We start from the raw sequence: 15,145 nt of genomic DNA on the forward strand, positions 1-15,145 counted from the left end.
CCATGTCTACAAACACCATTTGAATGTTTATCCAAACTTAAGAAACCTGTATATGTTGTCCTTTCTCTGCTTGGTGAATGGAAGTTGCATCAACTCTGTAAGAAGTCATTTTTTTCCAGAAATGATTATAATTGCTCAATGTAGAGTATGGATAAATCATGAGACCCTGAGAAATGTAGTAAAACATTTTATAATAGGTCTTACAACTGTCCACACAGAAAATGACTCTTAAAAAAAAAGATCCTTGTTTGGCTGTTGCCACAGAATGAACCTATGTCAGCCAGGTGTTCGTGATGGCATATGGTATAAGTCATGTGTATTCTGGCATCACAAATTGCAAAATCTATCACTGATGAGCATATACAAGTCAAAGTGTGTAATTTGACAGATAGTGCCATAGTTGGATTGAAGATGAGAACACATTTTATCTTCTAGAGAAATGATGACCTGAAAATCATGCTCAATAATTTTACATTGAGGCACAATGAAGTCAGTAATGCCAAAACAAAAGGTTGAATAGCCATATATTTCCTTTCTAGAGTAATGGATTTTTGGTTTTCAGGCAACAAGTCCCTACAGGGAATCTTCTTTATTGGTTTCATGACCACAACACATCCTCAAGTTTAGGCTATATTCAGTGAGCCATATTTAGTTACAGAGGGCCATCCTCAAGCCTGGTCCTTAGCTATAGTTTTCTCATCATGTTATTCATTTGGAAGTTCTGGAAAGAATTTAACTGCTGCATTAAAATTCAAGCTGAGTGGATGTGTTTGATCATAGATATAGGTGACACAGAAAATTAGACTATACAAGAGGTCTGACTTAAGAAGACAAATAAGTGACTACTTTCAGAAAGCTAAGTGCTATAGATGTTTGATTTCTGTCTGGGAGTCAGGCAACTGAGATAGCATCGCTGGAAACATTTTAGTTATACCTGAAATGGATCACTCTCCAAATGGAGGAAATATTTCCTTCACTACCCAGCCCCTCATCCCTAAGAAATGTTACTATCTGTCTGTGCACAGGTTGAAAATTAACTCTAATATACTGAAGGGATAATCACTGCTGGCATCTTCATCGTATACTCAAAACAAATTCCTCTAAGGAAGGATCATGCCCATGGCATCTAGAGATGGGTCTTGGCTAAAAGACACTTGAGTATTCAGATAAGTATGTGGTGGTCCACAAGGATTATTAGGTCTTTGAAATGTTGTTTTAAGGAATTGTGGGTTATTGGTGATGCCAGTTTTTCCCAATTGGCCCATTAATCTGTTTAGCTTTGCCAAATGAAACATTAACTTCATATTTGAAGTTCTTCTTCTCAAGACACAAATCTTTTAGAAGATGACACAATAAAGGAAAACAAAAACAACTTGGAAGTACTTATATATCTGACATTGAGATTTTTGGAGCCATGTTATCACCTACATCATGAGATATTATTTGCCCAAGTACAGAAATAAAGATATATATTACAAAGAAAAAATATACATTGCTGATTTCAAGATTTTGGTAAGAACATGAAAGAGGAGTCAGAACAAAAATAATGTATATTCAGCCATGACCTAAAATGCCGCATACAAGGTTTTACCTCAGTGATGGGTAGTGAACACATTTTCAATACACCATAAAACTAATTCTACATAATTTTACAAAGTCATTTTATGGGTGTTCATGGTCAATAATCAAGCCCAATTATCCACATACCACTACTGCTGTGTAGACAAAAAATGGACAATAGCAATCTTGATTTTACCAGACACAACTTGACTGTTTTTCCAATCTAGAAGCTTGTTTATAAAAAAGGACTTCTCCTTTATGGTGAATAAATGGTGCTCAGCATTTTCATAAAGTAAATTTGAATTTATTTCTTCAGGTATTAATTAATTAATTAGTTTATAAATTTCTTAATATTTCATTCATTCATTTATGCATTATCACTGGGGAAATAATGGAATTTCAGACTTGAGATAACCTCAAGGCAATCCCTTCTGCTATGCCATGTTCATAAGATTCCATGTACCTAACAAATGTTCATATTTTAGACTTTATTACATGATCCATGTTTCCTCAAGGGAGCCTCCATTCAGAACATTTCTATACCTTTTCCCCTCATTATGTCTTCAGTTGAACACTCAAGCAATTGTTGTCATAAGACATGAGGTGAGTTGATGCATATGATTATAGATACAGGACACAAAAACTAGAGCAATAAAGGAAGCCCATGTAAAGGCAATAAATGTATTTGACTCCTTCCAGAAAACTAAATAATAGAGGGTTTATTTCTTTCTGTGTCATCCTGACATGAGAGAATCTCTGGAAAGTGTAACTTTCTTAATTTCAAAGAAATGTGTAGGATAGCAGAGGAAGATATCTGTCCTTGACCACTGGAAAACATGACACAAGTCAGTATATGTCCAGGTTGAGGAAAATACATCAAATACAGCTCAGAAATGACAACAGCAAGAGTCTGCACTTGAGTCTCAGATATCTTCTAGAAAAGGTTGACATCCATGGTGGTCAAATGGTGAGATGCAAAAATTCGTCCCATGGATCTCAGTTGGATGACATTGAAAAGAATTCAGATAGCTAACTTATGACTCCACTGGATTGGTGAAACTTCTTATGACAATTTAAGAAAATACCCAGCCATCAAAAAGTATGAAATATTACCATTTACATTGACATTAATGGAACTGGAGAGTATTGGGCCAAGTGAAATAAGTCAATCAGAGAAAGACAATTATCATATGGTTTCACTCATATGTGGAATGTAAGAAACAGCACAGAAGATGATAGGGGAAATGAGGGAAAACTGATGGGAAGAAATGATGGGGAAAACCCATGAAAGACTCAGAGCTATAGGAAAACAAACATGGTTGCTGGAGAGGAGGTGGGTGGGGGATGGGGTAATTGGGTGATGGGCATTACGAAGGACATGAGATGTGAGGAGCACTGGTGAATTACTAAGCTCTACATCCAAAACTATGATACACTATATGTTGGCTAACTGAATTTAAATAAAAAGAAACAAAAAAAATTGTGAGCTCTTGGTATTGTCAGTTGTTCATAATAGGAACTCCCACCAAATAAGTTTTACCCAATAAGGGCACCAGTGCCCAAAGTACCTAGAAAACTTATTTGGGGAAAATGTATGTCTTAAAGAAGGAAACAAACAGGAATACAAAAACTATTTCAAATGTAATTTTGTAGAAATAAATAAGAAAGTTCTTCAGAATATTAAAGCAATTCCCTCATGACCTCATGTTTCCTTGATCACATAAGTTCACCTGTGCATTGATATGGTAGGGTATATGAATCACATTTTAAATGCTGTTATCAGGATACAGAAGGGCAATACTAAGAAAAGAAACATGGCTTTTGAAAAATGGACTGAAAGTTTACTTGATATGAGGAACAAGTATAATGAAGGGAAAAGTGTTTTACTGTAAAACAATTACATATAAAGTCACAATGACATTTCGTAAGAGTTTCTGGAATATATTAAATTATTGTAGGAGAAAAGCGAAATTGAAACTAAAAATTAGTGTTCCTAAGACGTAAAATCATTAAAAATGCAAACAGTTTAAATACTGAATCAGAACAACTAGGTCTATTTATGACACTATATAGTTATAGATGGATAGAGATAAAGATATAGATAGATATATGCACATAAACAAACACTAGGGACCAACTTACCCTGTTTTTAAGAAAGTAGATATATATGAATTTGCTATAACACTGTATTTTTTTGCTGTTTTTAAAAAATATTTTCAATTTATTTATTTTCAGAAAAACAATATTCATTATTTTTTCACCACACCCAGTGCTCCATGCAATCGGTGCCCTCTATAATACAACATTGTAATTATACATCCATTGGTTCACTTATTCTGAACATATTCATGTACTAAAGATAAAGAAAAAAACATAAAAATTAATGCAGATGGAAATGTTCTGACAATTATCTTACTTCTCATTATGCAGATTACTTCTGACCAGAAAGAAAATGAGCACACTCATACAAGAGCAGGACTACCAAACTCCAGGAAGAGGCACAAAATCGTGCATATCTGGGCATCAGGCTCTGTAGTAAGCCTGGCATTCTGCTTTGCAGAGGTGAGCAAGGGAGAATTTCCACAGTGCTGGATGCCCTATCAAACCATGGTCACAAGAGCACAGTGTACAGACATGAATGTCACAGGGGGCATATTCAATGCAAAGTCCAAGGACAGACCAAAAAAACTAGGGCTACCAAATCTAAGACCAAGCAAATTATTCCCATAAAATGTAAATTTAAGAAGCCAGTGTGCCACTAAGTGGTGGTGCATTACCAAGACATGAATTCCACAGTTCAGAATTACCAAGACATGAATTCCACAGTGGAGAAATAAGTCCAATTCATAGGAGATAAAAGAAAAGGCATAGGTTTTCAGGAATTCTATTCTTCACTTAGGTATCCAGGGTTATCAAGGCTGACCGAAGGTCATGCTAAAGGCATCAAAGGTTGAGGAATGGCAAATCATGGCCACATGGCAGGATCCCCGGAGCAGTGAGCTTTGACAGCTGACCTATTCCTTTCTCCAGGGACCTTACAAGAGCTCTGTGTACTGGACCACATAGTGGGGCCTGCCTCAGCAAGGCTAGGCTCCCATGGGAGCCATGTGCTCTGTTGTTTTGAGCTGCCCAGGGATGGGCATTGGTGCTCCTGTACCCTGTTCCTTCCTTTCAGTCCCATGTAGTATGCGGGTAAGCCTCAGGCCTGGCCACTCCCTGCCAGGCCTTCAGGAATGGCAGCTCCTGGCTGCGGGCAGGTGCCCTGGAGCAGGGCATTTTGACAGCTGGCCAATCACTCTCTCCTTAGAACCTGTCCCAGTAGAGGATTCCCACACTTAAGGCCAAGTCTTGCTTGGCTCAGCCCCTCCAAGAGGTCGAAAGTCTCCTGAGCCATGGGGCATGCAGATCTATAGTAATACCAACCGATAAGCAGGTTCTGGTGGGCAGCAAACTCATGTGTCACCACTGGCTTAGTTGGGTCAATGATGAGAGCTCTCATTGTCTCAATGAGAGTGATGATGACCAAAAATCATGCTCAATAGGATTATGCTGAGACCCAATGCAGGGGACCATGTAAGGGTCAGCATCCTTGAGATCCTTGGGGCCCTGGGGGAGCACTGCAGTTGGGGGCTTGAGGAAAATGATCACTTGAGACTCCCCACTGTGACCCTGGTTTGCCCGTGGGCCTCCAGGTGCCCATGAGGTGTTCATGCATTTGGCCTGGCCTACCACCACATTTCTCCTACCAGGACAACTCCTAGGGAGCCATGGCTTAGCAACCCTGTTCTCCTTGAGTCATTAGCAGGCCTTGGTAGCCAGTTCCTCATCACAACCTCAACCAAGAGAGGTGAGTGGAAGTCTTTGGCTTAGAGAGAAACCACAGATGCCATTGTGATGGGTTCAGGGAGCCCACATCAGGACATTGGCTCAGATAATGGCATTGGCCTAGGGTAGGAGCACTCATTTTCCAGATGGCATTGGCTTTCTCATGAACGCATGCCGTTGAGCTATCCCATGTGCAGAGGAAGTGAAATGTTGGCGAGTCAAAGACATAAACTCAAAAGGGTGGGAATGATGTCATAGGCCTGTGTACACCTGAGGGCTACTGATGTCTACAGGTGTGGGCCATGGGCCTCTGGATGGTGGGCGTGGGCCCTTGGGATCAGAGGCCTCTGTCTCCTTCAGCTGCAGGTGGTTACTCAAGCCCCACCCTTTCCCATGCTTCCCAGCAGTGGAGAGGTCAGACCCCCTGTCACTTGCAACTGACTCTCAAACAGTTTGGGGCACTGTAAACCTGCTTAACACACCTCTTGCTGATTCTTTGTGCTCGTGAGACAGAAAGGTTCCACCAGACCTTGGGGAGGAAACAGTGAGTCCCAGATGATAGCCGGCATCGGGCCTGAGCCTCTGGCCCAGGCCATCAATACTTCAGGGTGTGTTTCTGGAGAAGTAGTGCAACAGGGTGAGAGTCAAGACCATTGTCCAGGACAAGCCATGGACACTATAAATTATTCTTATGGTGTATAGTGGCCAGAGATTCTTTCCTCAGGGATGGAGAACATGGGTGCCTGGGCAAACTTTGGTCAAGGCCTGGTTCTGGACCAGAGATAGCCCAATCCATGGGAAGGTGACAGTACACCCAAACTAGCAGAGCTGGCACCCTTCTCTTGAGAAACATGCAGAGATAGGGGAGAGTACTCAAGAACTTAGAGTGCCTGGTCATGTTCTAAAGCCTAACTCAGCAATAGTAATATCAGGAGGGAGCCATGCATTCCATCAGGCAGGCTTGCCCAAGAATAAGCATCGGTGAACCTGGAAATTGCACTCCTTGTGGACCCAGAAGGCGTGTGGTATATCAGTCTCTCCTTAAACCCATGTCCAAGCCAAGGATCCTAGCCCTGAAATACAATTCTACTTTGGCACCAAACCAGCAGAAGGAACAATGTCTGCAGTACTGAGGGCACGGCATTCTATAAAAAGCACTCACAATAAACAGGTTCTGGATGGAAAGGGACCTCACTTATCGCCCTGGCAATCCTGGGTCAATGAAAAGAAATAATATGGTAGCAAAGGAAAAGAAGACCTAAAAATCATGCTTAATAGGATAACACAGAGCCAAAAGGAGGCCTCTGTGCCAAGAGCAGCATCCCCCAGACCCTCGGGAACCTGCAAGGGTGCTGCAGTTGGGGGCTTGAGGAGAATGATCTCACGGGGCTATCGGCTCCAGCCCTGGACTATCTGTGCACATCAGGGGACCCCTCTAGTTGATGAGGCATGCCACCTAGAAAACCAAACCCTCTCAGGACACCTCCTTGGGTGCCACGCCTTAGGAAACCTTGTCTCCTTGTGTCTTGCAGTAGGCCTTGGGCAAAAGGTGGTAGGTGCAGCGTTGGCCATGACAGGTGAGTGGAAGACTCTGGGCCCGGCGGGAGATGGCAGGTGCCATGGGCGTCACCCGCGAAGCCAGAATCACGGCACGGACTCTGGCTCCACCACTGACCTACTGGTGGAGGCCCCCGTTGTCCACACAGCGTTGGCTTGTGCGTGATCAGGCTCACCTGAGCCATCCCAGGTGAAGGGAACGTGAACGTTGGGCCACGGGACTGGACGGGACTGGATCCCGGGGGGATGCCGCCATAGATCCGCGTGGCCCTGAGGCCTACTTGGAACTCCCTTTGTGTCCTGTGCGCCCGTGAGGAGACGGGTGGGGAGACGCTTGGCGTCAGGGACTTCTGTCCCCCTCAGCAAGTGGCGGTTGCTCGAGCAAACCCCAGCGCATGTTTCTTGGGGCTGGAGCGGGCAGAGCTCCTGCCCTAGGCACCAGACTCCCAAGGACTTCGGTGGTCTGGGAGGCTGCTGAAGTACAACCATCGATGTTTACTTGCGGTGCCAATGGAGCATGGTTAGGCTGGACATGGGCCAGAATGGGCGAGCCCCAGGACACAGTGGGCATTGGGCGAGAGCCCGTCGGGCCAGGTCCCCAGAGGAGGGGCCGCCACGCGGGGAGACTCTGGACCCTGTTGCAGGGCGGGCATTGGTCCCCTGCCTCCCACTGGTGGGAGACCGAGACCTGCGACTCCCTCTCCAGACGTGGACCGTCGGGGCATGGGCGCCAACGTTGGCTGCTAGTGCCAGCGCCCGGATGCACGGACGGCAGCCGGGCCAATCTGGGGTTGGCGTCTGCCTGGCCATAAGTTCTGGGGCCGCCCCCGTTGGCTCGGGGCCCGGGAGGCATAGGGAGGGGAACTCGATAACCTAGTGTTCCCGCCCACGTTGTGGGGCCTTTCTTAGCAAGGGGTGGTTCCCACAGGGGCCCTGATCTCCACAGTTTCTGGAGGCCCAGGGATGTACAGCGGCTCCCCAGGGCCCTTTTCCTTGCTTGCGGCGGCTCCGAGCCTTGGGTCGTTCGTTCCTCCACCCGCCTGGCCAGCAGCGGCCAGGGCTTCGGGCGTGACCGATCGTGGCCGCATGGGGCACGAGCCACAGAGCAGGCCGTTCTGACAGCTGGCCTCTCCCTCTGTCCTTAGAACCCCGTCCCCCAGGGAGGATCTCGCCTGGACGACCAAGTCTGGCTTCTCCCAGCCCCGCCCAAAGGGCCCGTGTCTCGGATCGCCGGGGCATGGCGCCGTCCCGACCGCTCCCTCGGTAAGGAGGGGTTCCGGGTGGGCAGGGACCTCACGCGTCGCCCCCGGCTTGCTTGGGTCAATGATGAGAACTCATATGGTCTCGAAGAGCGATGATGACCTAAAAATCATGCTCAATAGGATTACGCTGAGGCCCAGTGCAGGGGACCACGCGGGGATCAGCAGCCCCCAGACCCTCGGGGCATTTGAGGGCGCGCTGCTGCAGCTGGGCGCTAGAGGAGAACGAACGCTCGAGCGTCTCCGCGCGTTGGGCCCGGAGCCCAGGCGCCTCTGCGCGTGCCCACGGGGGTGTTCTGGCACTCAAGCTGGCCCACCGCCCCAATCCCCTTCCCAGGACAGCTCCCCGGGAGCCAGGGCTTCGCCATCCTCGTCTCCTCGTGTCCTTCGGCGGGCCTGGCCGGCTAGGTCCTCGGTGTGTCGACATGCAGCAGAGGTGAGCGGAAGCCTTGGGCTCGGAGGGAGGCCCGAGACGCCTTGGGAAGCGGGTAGCCCAGCAGTGACTCTGCAGCAGGCCGTGGGCTTGGGGTGGCGGTCCTCGTGGTCCAGACGTCGTGGGCCACCCCGGGAGCGGGTGCCCTTGAGCGATCCCAGGGGCAGGGAACGCGAGCGTTGGGCCGGGTGGCTGGCAAGACCCGGAAAGCGCAGAGTGGCCGCCATAGGATCAGGGGACCCTGAGGCCCCCTGATCCATCTGGGCGTGTCTCGTGGGCCTACGAACGTAGTGGACGTGAGACTTGTGGTCTCAGAAGCTTCTGTGATCTTCTGCCACGGGGTGTTGCTCGTGGCCCGGGTCTTGGCTTGTTTCCGCGGGCTGACGAGGCCTGAGCTCCCGCCCCACAGCGCAGACGCCCAAGGCGTTGGAGACCCCACCAGGCTGCTTGCGAAGAGCGCAAGAGGATTCCTTGTGCTCGCGAGACAGCCGGGTTTCACGGGGCTACGGGGCGGAATCTGCGAGGGCCAGGCCCTTGCAGCCATTGGGTCGGAGCCTCACTCCGGAGGCTCTCAAGCACCGGGGACCGAGTCCTGACGAAGCGGCGCTGCACGGCGAGAGTCGGGTACCTCGCCCAGGGCAGCCGGTGGGTGGTGTGCCTGGCCGTAGTGGTGGACAGCGACCTGGCATTCCGAGCTCGGCCCTGGGGCAGCCGTGGGCCCGAGCCACCTTGGGCTTCCAGGGTAGGGGCTCCGATCCTTGGCTCCCAGGTGGGACCATGGGTGGGTGGGCGGCGTCCTGGCCACAAGTCCCTGACCGCCCCGCTCGGCTCCCGTGCAAGGGAGACAGCGGGGACACGTCAAAACCCTGTGCTCCGTGCCATGTTCACGGACCGTTCTGCCGACGGTGGTGCTGACCCAGGGGCCTAGATCTCCCTTGTTTGGGGATGCCCTGGTAAGGGCAGCTGGGGCCCTGGGCCCTGCTCCGTCGTCTCGCACATCAGCCATGCGTGGGTCGGCCGTATGCCCGGCCCCCACCGGCCAGGACGTTGGGAAAGGTAGCCCTCGGCCGTCCGGCCGGTGCCCCGGACCAGGGCTTTTGGACAGCTGGTCTCTCCGTCTCTCCTCAGAACCGCATCCACAAGCGGGGAGAACGCCCGCACCAGCTCGTCTTGCCTGGCCCGGCCCTGCCCACAGGTCCAATGTCTCAGGACCCCGGCCCATGGCGCAGTCCGCCACGCAGCCCCGGTAAGCAGGTTCTGGGGGCGAAGCGACCGCACGCATCGCCGCCAACCTGCTTGGGTCAATGATGACAACTCAAATGGTCTCGAAGAGCGGTGATGACCTAAAAATCATGCTCAATAGGATTACGCTGAGGCCCAATGCAGGGGTCTGTGCCGGGATCAGCATCCCCCGGAGCCTCGCGGCCCTGGAGGGGCGCTGCCGTTGGGAGCTTGAGGCCAAGGATCCCACGGGGATCCCTGCTCCTGCCCTGGAAAGGCCGTGCACGTCAGGGGCCCCTCGAGGTGTGGAGGCAGCCCACCCGGCCTAGAGACTGAATCCCCTCCCCTCCCCTGGACAGCTCCCTGGGAGCCATGCCTTAGGAACCCTTGTCTCCTTGTGTCTTGCAGCGGGCCTTGGGCGCCAGGTGGTAGGCGCGGCGTTGGCCACAACAGGTGAGTGGGAGACTCTGGGCCTGGCGGGAGATGGCAGGCGCCATGGGCGTCGTCCGCGAAGCCAGAGTCACGGCACGGGGCTCTGGCTCCACCACGGAGCTACGGGTGGAGGCCCCCGTTGTCCACACAGCGTTGGCTGGCGCGTGATCAGGCTCCCTTGAGCCATCCCAGGTGCAGGGAACGCGAACATTGGGCCGCGGGAACTGGCCGGGACTGGATCCCGGGGGGATGCCGCCATAGATCCGCGTGGCCCTGAGGCCTCCTTGGACCTCCCTTTGTGTCCTGTGCGCCCGTGAGGAGACGGGTTCGGGAGACCCTTGGCGTCAGGGACTTCTGTCCCGCTCAGCGAGTGGCGGTTGCTCGAGCCAAGCCCAGCGCATGTTTCTTGGGGCTGGAGCGGGCAGAGCTCCTGCCCTAGGCACCACACTCCCAAGGACTTTGGGAGCCTGGGAGGCTGCTGAAGTACAGCCCTCGATGTTTGCTTGGGCTGTCGATGGAGCATGGTTTGGCTGGACGTGGGCAAGAATGGGCGAGCCCCAGGCCACAGCGGGCATTGGGCGAGAGCCTGTCGGGTCAGGCCCCCAGAGGAGGGGCCGCCACGCGGGGAGACTCTGGACCCTGTTGCAGGGCGGGCATTGGTCCCCTGCCTCCCGCTGGCGGGAGACCGTGACCCGCGACTCCCTCTCCAGACGTGGACCGTCGGGGCATGTGGGCCAACGTTGGCTGCTAGTGCCAGCGCCCGGATGCAAGGACGGCAGCCGGGCCAATCTGGGGTTGGCGTCTGCCTGGCCATAAGTTCTGGGGCCGCCCCCGTTGGCTCGGGGCCCGGGAGGCATCGGGGGGGGGGGCACTCGATAACCTAGTGTTCCCGCCCACGTTGTGGGGCCTTTCTTAGCAAGGGGTGGTTCCCACAGGGGCCCTGATCTCCACAGTTTCTGGAGGCCCAGGGATGTACAGCGGCTCCCCAGGGCCCTTTTCCTTGCTTGCGGCGGCTCCGAGCCTTGGGTCGTTCGTTCCTCCACCCGCCTGGCCAGCAGCGGCCAGGGATTCGGGCGTGACCGATCGTGGCCGCATGGGGTACGAGCCACAGAGCAGGCCGATCTGACAGCTGGCCTCTCCCTCTGTCCTTAGATCCCCGTCCCCCAGGGAGGATCTCGCCTTGACGACCAAGTCTGGCTTCTCCCATCCCCGCCCAAAGGGCCTGTGTCTCAGATCGCCGGGGCATGGCGCCGTCCCGACCGCTCCCTCGGTAAGGAGGGGTTCCGGGTGGGCAGGGACCTCACGCGTCGCCCCCGGCTTGCTTGGGTCAATGATGAGAACTCATATGGTCTCGAAGAGCGATGATGACCTAAAAATCATGCTCAATAGGATTACGCTGAGGCCCAGTGCAGGGGTCCGTGCGGGGATCAGCAGCCCCCAGACCCTCGGGGCATTTGAGGGCGCGCTGCTGCAGCTGGGCGCTAGAGGAGAACGAATGCTCGAGCGTCTCCGCGCGTTGGGCCCGGAGCCCAGGCGCCTCTGCGCGTGCCCACGGGGGTGTTCTGGCACTCAAGCTGGCCCACCGCCCCAATCCCCTTCCCAGGACAGCTCCCCGGGAGCCAGGGCTTCGCCATCCTCGTCTCCTCGTGTCCTTCGGCGGGCCTGGCCGGCTAGGTCCTCGGTGTGTCGACATGCAGCAGAGGTGAGCGGAAGCCTTGGGCTCGGAGGGAGGCCCGAGACGCCTTGGGAAGCGGGTAGCCCAGCAGTGACTCTGCAGCTGGCCGTGGGCTTGGGGTGGCGGTCCTCGTGGTCCAGACGTCGTGGGCCACCCCGGGAGCGGGTGCCCTTGAGCCATCCCAGGGGCAGGGAACGCGAGCGTGGGGCCGGGTGGTTGGCAAGACCCGGAAAGCGTAGAGTGGCCGCCATAGGATCAGGGGACCCTGAGGCCCCCTGATCCATCTGGGCGTGTCTCGTGGGCCTACGAACGTAGTGGACGTGAGACTTGTGGTCTCAGAAGCTTCTGTGATCTTCTGCCACGGGGTGTTGCTCGAGGCCCGGGACTTGGCTTGTTTCCGCGGGCTGACGATGCCTGAGCTCCCGCCCCACAGCGCAGACGCCCAAGGCGTTGGTGACCCCACCAGGCTGCTTGCGAAGAGCGCAAGAGGATTCCTTGTGCTCGCGAGACAGCCGGGTTCCACGGGGCTACGGGGCGGAATCTGCGAGGGCCAGGCCCTTGCAGCCATTGGGTCGGAGCCTCTCTCCGGAGGCTCTCAAGCACCGGGGACCGGGTCCTGACGAAGCGGCGCTGCACGGCGAGAGTCGGGTACCTCGCCCAGGGCAGCCGGTGGGTGGTGTGCCTGGCCGTATTGGTGGACAGCGACCTGGCATTCCGAGCTCGGCCCTGGGGCAGCCGTGGGCCCGAGCCACCTTGAGCTTCCAGGGTAGGGGCTCCGATCCTTGGCTCCCAGGTGGGACCATGGGTGGGTGGGCGGCGTCCTGGCCACAAGTCCCTGACCGCCCCCCTCGGCTCCCGAGCAAGGGAGACAGCGGGGACACGTCAAAACCCTGTGCTCCGTGCCATGTTCACGGACCGTTCTGCCGACGGTGGTGCTGACACAGGGACCTAGATCTCCCTTGTTTGGTGATGCCCTGGTAAGGGCAGCTGGGGCCCTGGGCCCTGCTCCGTCGTCTCGCACATCAGCCATGCGTCGGTCGGCCGTATGCCCGGACCACACCGGCCAAGACGTTGGGAAAGGTAGCACTCGGCCGTCCGGCCGGTGCCCCGGACCAGGGCTTTTGGACAGCTGGTCTCTCCGTCTCTCCTCAGAACCGCATCCACAAGCGGGGAGAACGCCCGCACCAGCTCGTCTTGCCTGGCCCGGCCCTGCCCACAGGTCCAATGTCTCAGGACCCCGGCCCATGGCGCAGTCCGCCACGCAGCCCCGGTAAGCAGGTTCTGGGGGCGACGCGACCGCACGCATCGCCGCCAACCTGCTTGGGTCAATGATGACAACTCAAATGGTCTCGAAGAGCGGTGATGACCTAAAAATCATGCTCAATAGGATTACGCTGAGGCCCAATGCAGGCGTCTGTGCCGGGATCAGCATCCCCCGGAGCCTCGGTGCCCTGGAGGGGCGCTGCCGTTGGGAGCTTGAGGCCAAGGATCCCCCGGGGATCCCTGCTCCTGCCCTGGAAAGCCCGTGCACGTCAGGGGCCCCTCGAGGTGTGGAGGCAGCCCACCCGGCCTAGAGACTGAATCCCCTCCCCTCCCCTGGACAGCTCCCTGGGAGCCATGCCTTAGGAACCCTTGTCTCCTTGTGTCTTGCAGCGGGCCTTGGGCGCCAGGTGGTAGGCGCGGCGTTGGCCACGACAGGTGAGTGGGAGACTCTGGGCCTGGCGGGAGATGGCAGGCGCCATGGGCGTAGTCCGCGAAGCCAGAGTCACGGCACGGGGCTCTGGCTCCACCACTGAGCTACGGGTGGAGGCCCCCGTTGTCCACACAGCGTTGGCTGGCGCGTGATCAGGCTCCCTTGAGCCATCCCAGGTGCAGGGAACGCGAACGTTGGGCCGCGGGAACTGGCCGGGACTGGATCCCGGGGGGATGCCGCCATAGATCCGCGTGGCCCTGAGGCCTCCTTGGACCTCCCTTTGTGTCCTGTGCGCCCGTGAGGAGACGGGTTCGGGAGACCCTTGGCGTCAGGGACTTCTGTCCCCCTCAGCGAGTGGCGGTTGCTCGAGCCAACCCCAGCGCATGTTTCTTGGGGCGGGAGCGGGCAGAGCTCCTGCCCTAGGCACCAGACTCCCAAGGACTCTGGGAGCCTGGGAGGCTGCTGAAGTACAGCCCTCGATGTTTGCTTGGGCTGCCGATGGAGCATGGTTTGGCTGGACGTGGGCAAGAATGGGCGAGCCCCAGGCCACAGCGGGCATTGGGCGAGAGCCTGTCGGGTCAGGCCCTCAGAGGAGGGGCCGCCACGCGGGGAGACTCTGGACCCTGTTGCAGGGCGGGCATTGGTCCCCTGCCTCCCGCTGGCGGGAGACCGTGACCCGCGACTCCCTCTCCAGACGTGGTCCGTCGGGGCATGTGGGCCAACGTTGGCTGCTCGTGCCAGCGCCCGGATGCACGGACGGCAGCCGGGCCAATCTGGGGTTGGCGTCTGCCTGGCCATAAGTTCTGGGGCCGCCCCCGTTGGCTCGGGGCCCCGGAGTCATCGGGCGGGGGGCACTCGATAACCTAGTGTTCCCGCCCACGTTGTGGGGCCTTTCTTAGCAAGGGGTGGTTCCCACAGGGGCCCTGATCTCCACAGTTTCTGGAGGCCCAGGGATGTACAGCGGCTCCCCAGGGCCCTTTTCCTTGCTTGCGGCGGCTCCGAGCCTTGGGTCGTTCGTTCCTCCACCCGGCTGGCCAGCAGCGGCCAGGGCTTCGGGCGTGAACGATCGTGGCCGCATGGGGCACGAGCCACAGAGCAGGCCGTTCTGACAGCTGGCCTCTCCCTCTGTCCTTAGAACCCCGTCCCCCAGGGAGGATCTCGCCTGGACGACCAAGTCTGGCTTCTCCCAGCCCCGCCCAAAGGGCCCGTGTCTCGGATCGCCGGGGCATGGCGCCGTCCCGACCGCTCCCTCGGTAAGGAGGGGTTCTGGGTGGGCAGGGACCTCACGCGTCGCCCCCGGCTTGCTTGGGTCAATGATGAGAACTCATATGGTCTCGAAGAGCGATGATGACCTAAAAATCATGCTCAATAGGATTACGCTGAGGCCCAGTGCAGGGGACCGTGCGGGGATCAGCAGCCCCCAGACCCTCAGGGCATTTGAGGGCGCGCTGCTGCAGTTGGGCGCTAGAGGAGAACGAACGCTCGAGCGT

General features: G+C 55.1%; 8 non-coding genes across 8 annotated transcripts; all 8 read left to right on the plus strand.

Moving 5' to 3' along the window:
* Positions 1-402: 402 nt before the first annotated feature.
* LOC131837664 (small nucleolar RNA SNORD115) lies at positions 403-483 on the plus strand. Its single transcript, XR_009356259.1, has one exon. It is a non-coding gene; the product is annotated as a small nucleolar RNA SNORD115 (small nucleolar RNA).
* A 4,553-nt stretch (positions 484-5,036) lies between these two features.
* Positions 5,037-5,118, plus strand: LOC131837662 (small nucleolar RNA SNORD115). Its single transcript, XR_009356257.1, has one exon. It is a non-coding gene; the product is annotated as a small nucleolar RNA SNORD115 (small nucleolar RNA).
* Positions 5,119-6,599: 1,481 nt separating this feature from the next.
* LOC131837665 (small nucleolar RNA SNORD115) lies at positions 6,600-6,677 on the plus strand. The gene has a single exon (XR_009356260.1). It is a non-coding gene; the product is annotated as a small nucleolar RNA SNORD115 (small nucleolar RNA).
* Positions 6,678-8,259: 1,582 nt separating this feature from the next.
* LOC131837474 (small nucleolar RNA SNORD115) lies at positions 8,260-8,340 on the plus strand. Its single transcript, XR_009356072.1, has one exon. It is a non-coding gene; the product is annotated as a small nucleolar RNA SNORD115 (small nucleolar RNA).
* A 1,592-nt stretch (positions 8,341-9,932) lies between these two features.
* On the plus strand, positions 9,933-10,013 carry LOC131837553 (small nucleolar RNA SNORD115). Its single transcript, XR_009356152.1, has one exon. It is a non-coding gene; the product is annotated as a small nucleolar RNA SNORD115 (small nucleolar RNA).
* Positions 10,014-11,611: 1,598 nt separating this feature from the next.
* LOC131837475 (small nucleolar RNA SNORD115) lies at positions 11,612-11,692 on the plus strand. Its single transcript, XR_009356073.1, has one exon. It is a non-coding gene; the product is annotated as a small nucleolar RNA SNORD115 (small nucleolar RNA).
* A 1,592-nt stretch (positions 11,693-13,284) lies between these two features.
* LOC131837555 (small nucleolar RNA SNORD115) lies at positions 13,285-13,365 on the plus strand. The gene has a single exon (XR_009356153.1). It is a non-coding gene; the product is annotated as a small nucleolar RNA SNORD115 (small nucleolar RNA).
* A 1,597-nt stretch (positions 13,366-14,962) lies between these two features.
* LOC131837476 (small nucleolar RNA SNORD115) lies at positions 14,963-15,043 on the plus strand. Its single transcript, XR_009356074.1, has one exon. It is a non-coding gene; the product is annotated as a small nucleolar RNA SNORD115 (small nucleolar RNA).
* Positions 15,044-15,145: the final 102 nt, after the last annotated feature.

The sequence above is a fragment of the Mustela lutreola genome, chromosome 7, assembly GCF_030435805.1.
Source record: "Mustela lutreola isolate mMusLut2 chromosome 7, mMusLut2.pri, whole genome shotgun sequence".
NCBI classification, from domain to species: Eukaryota; Metazoa; Chordata; class Mammalia; order Carnivora; family Mustelidae; genus Mustela; species Mustela lutreola.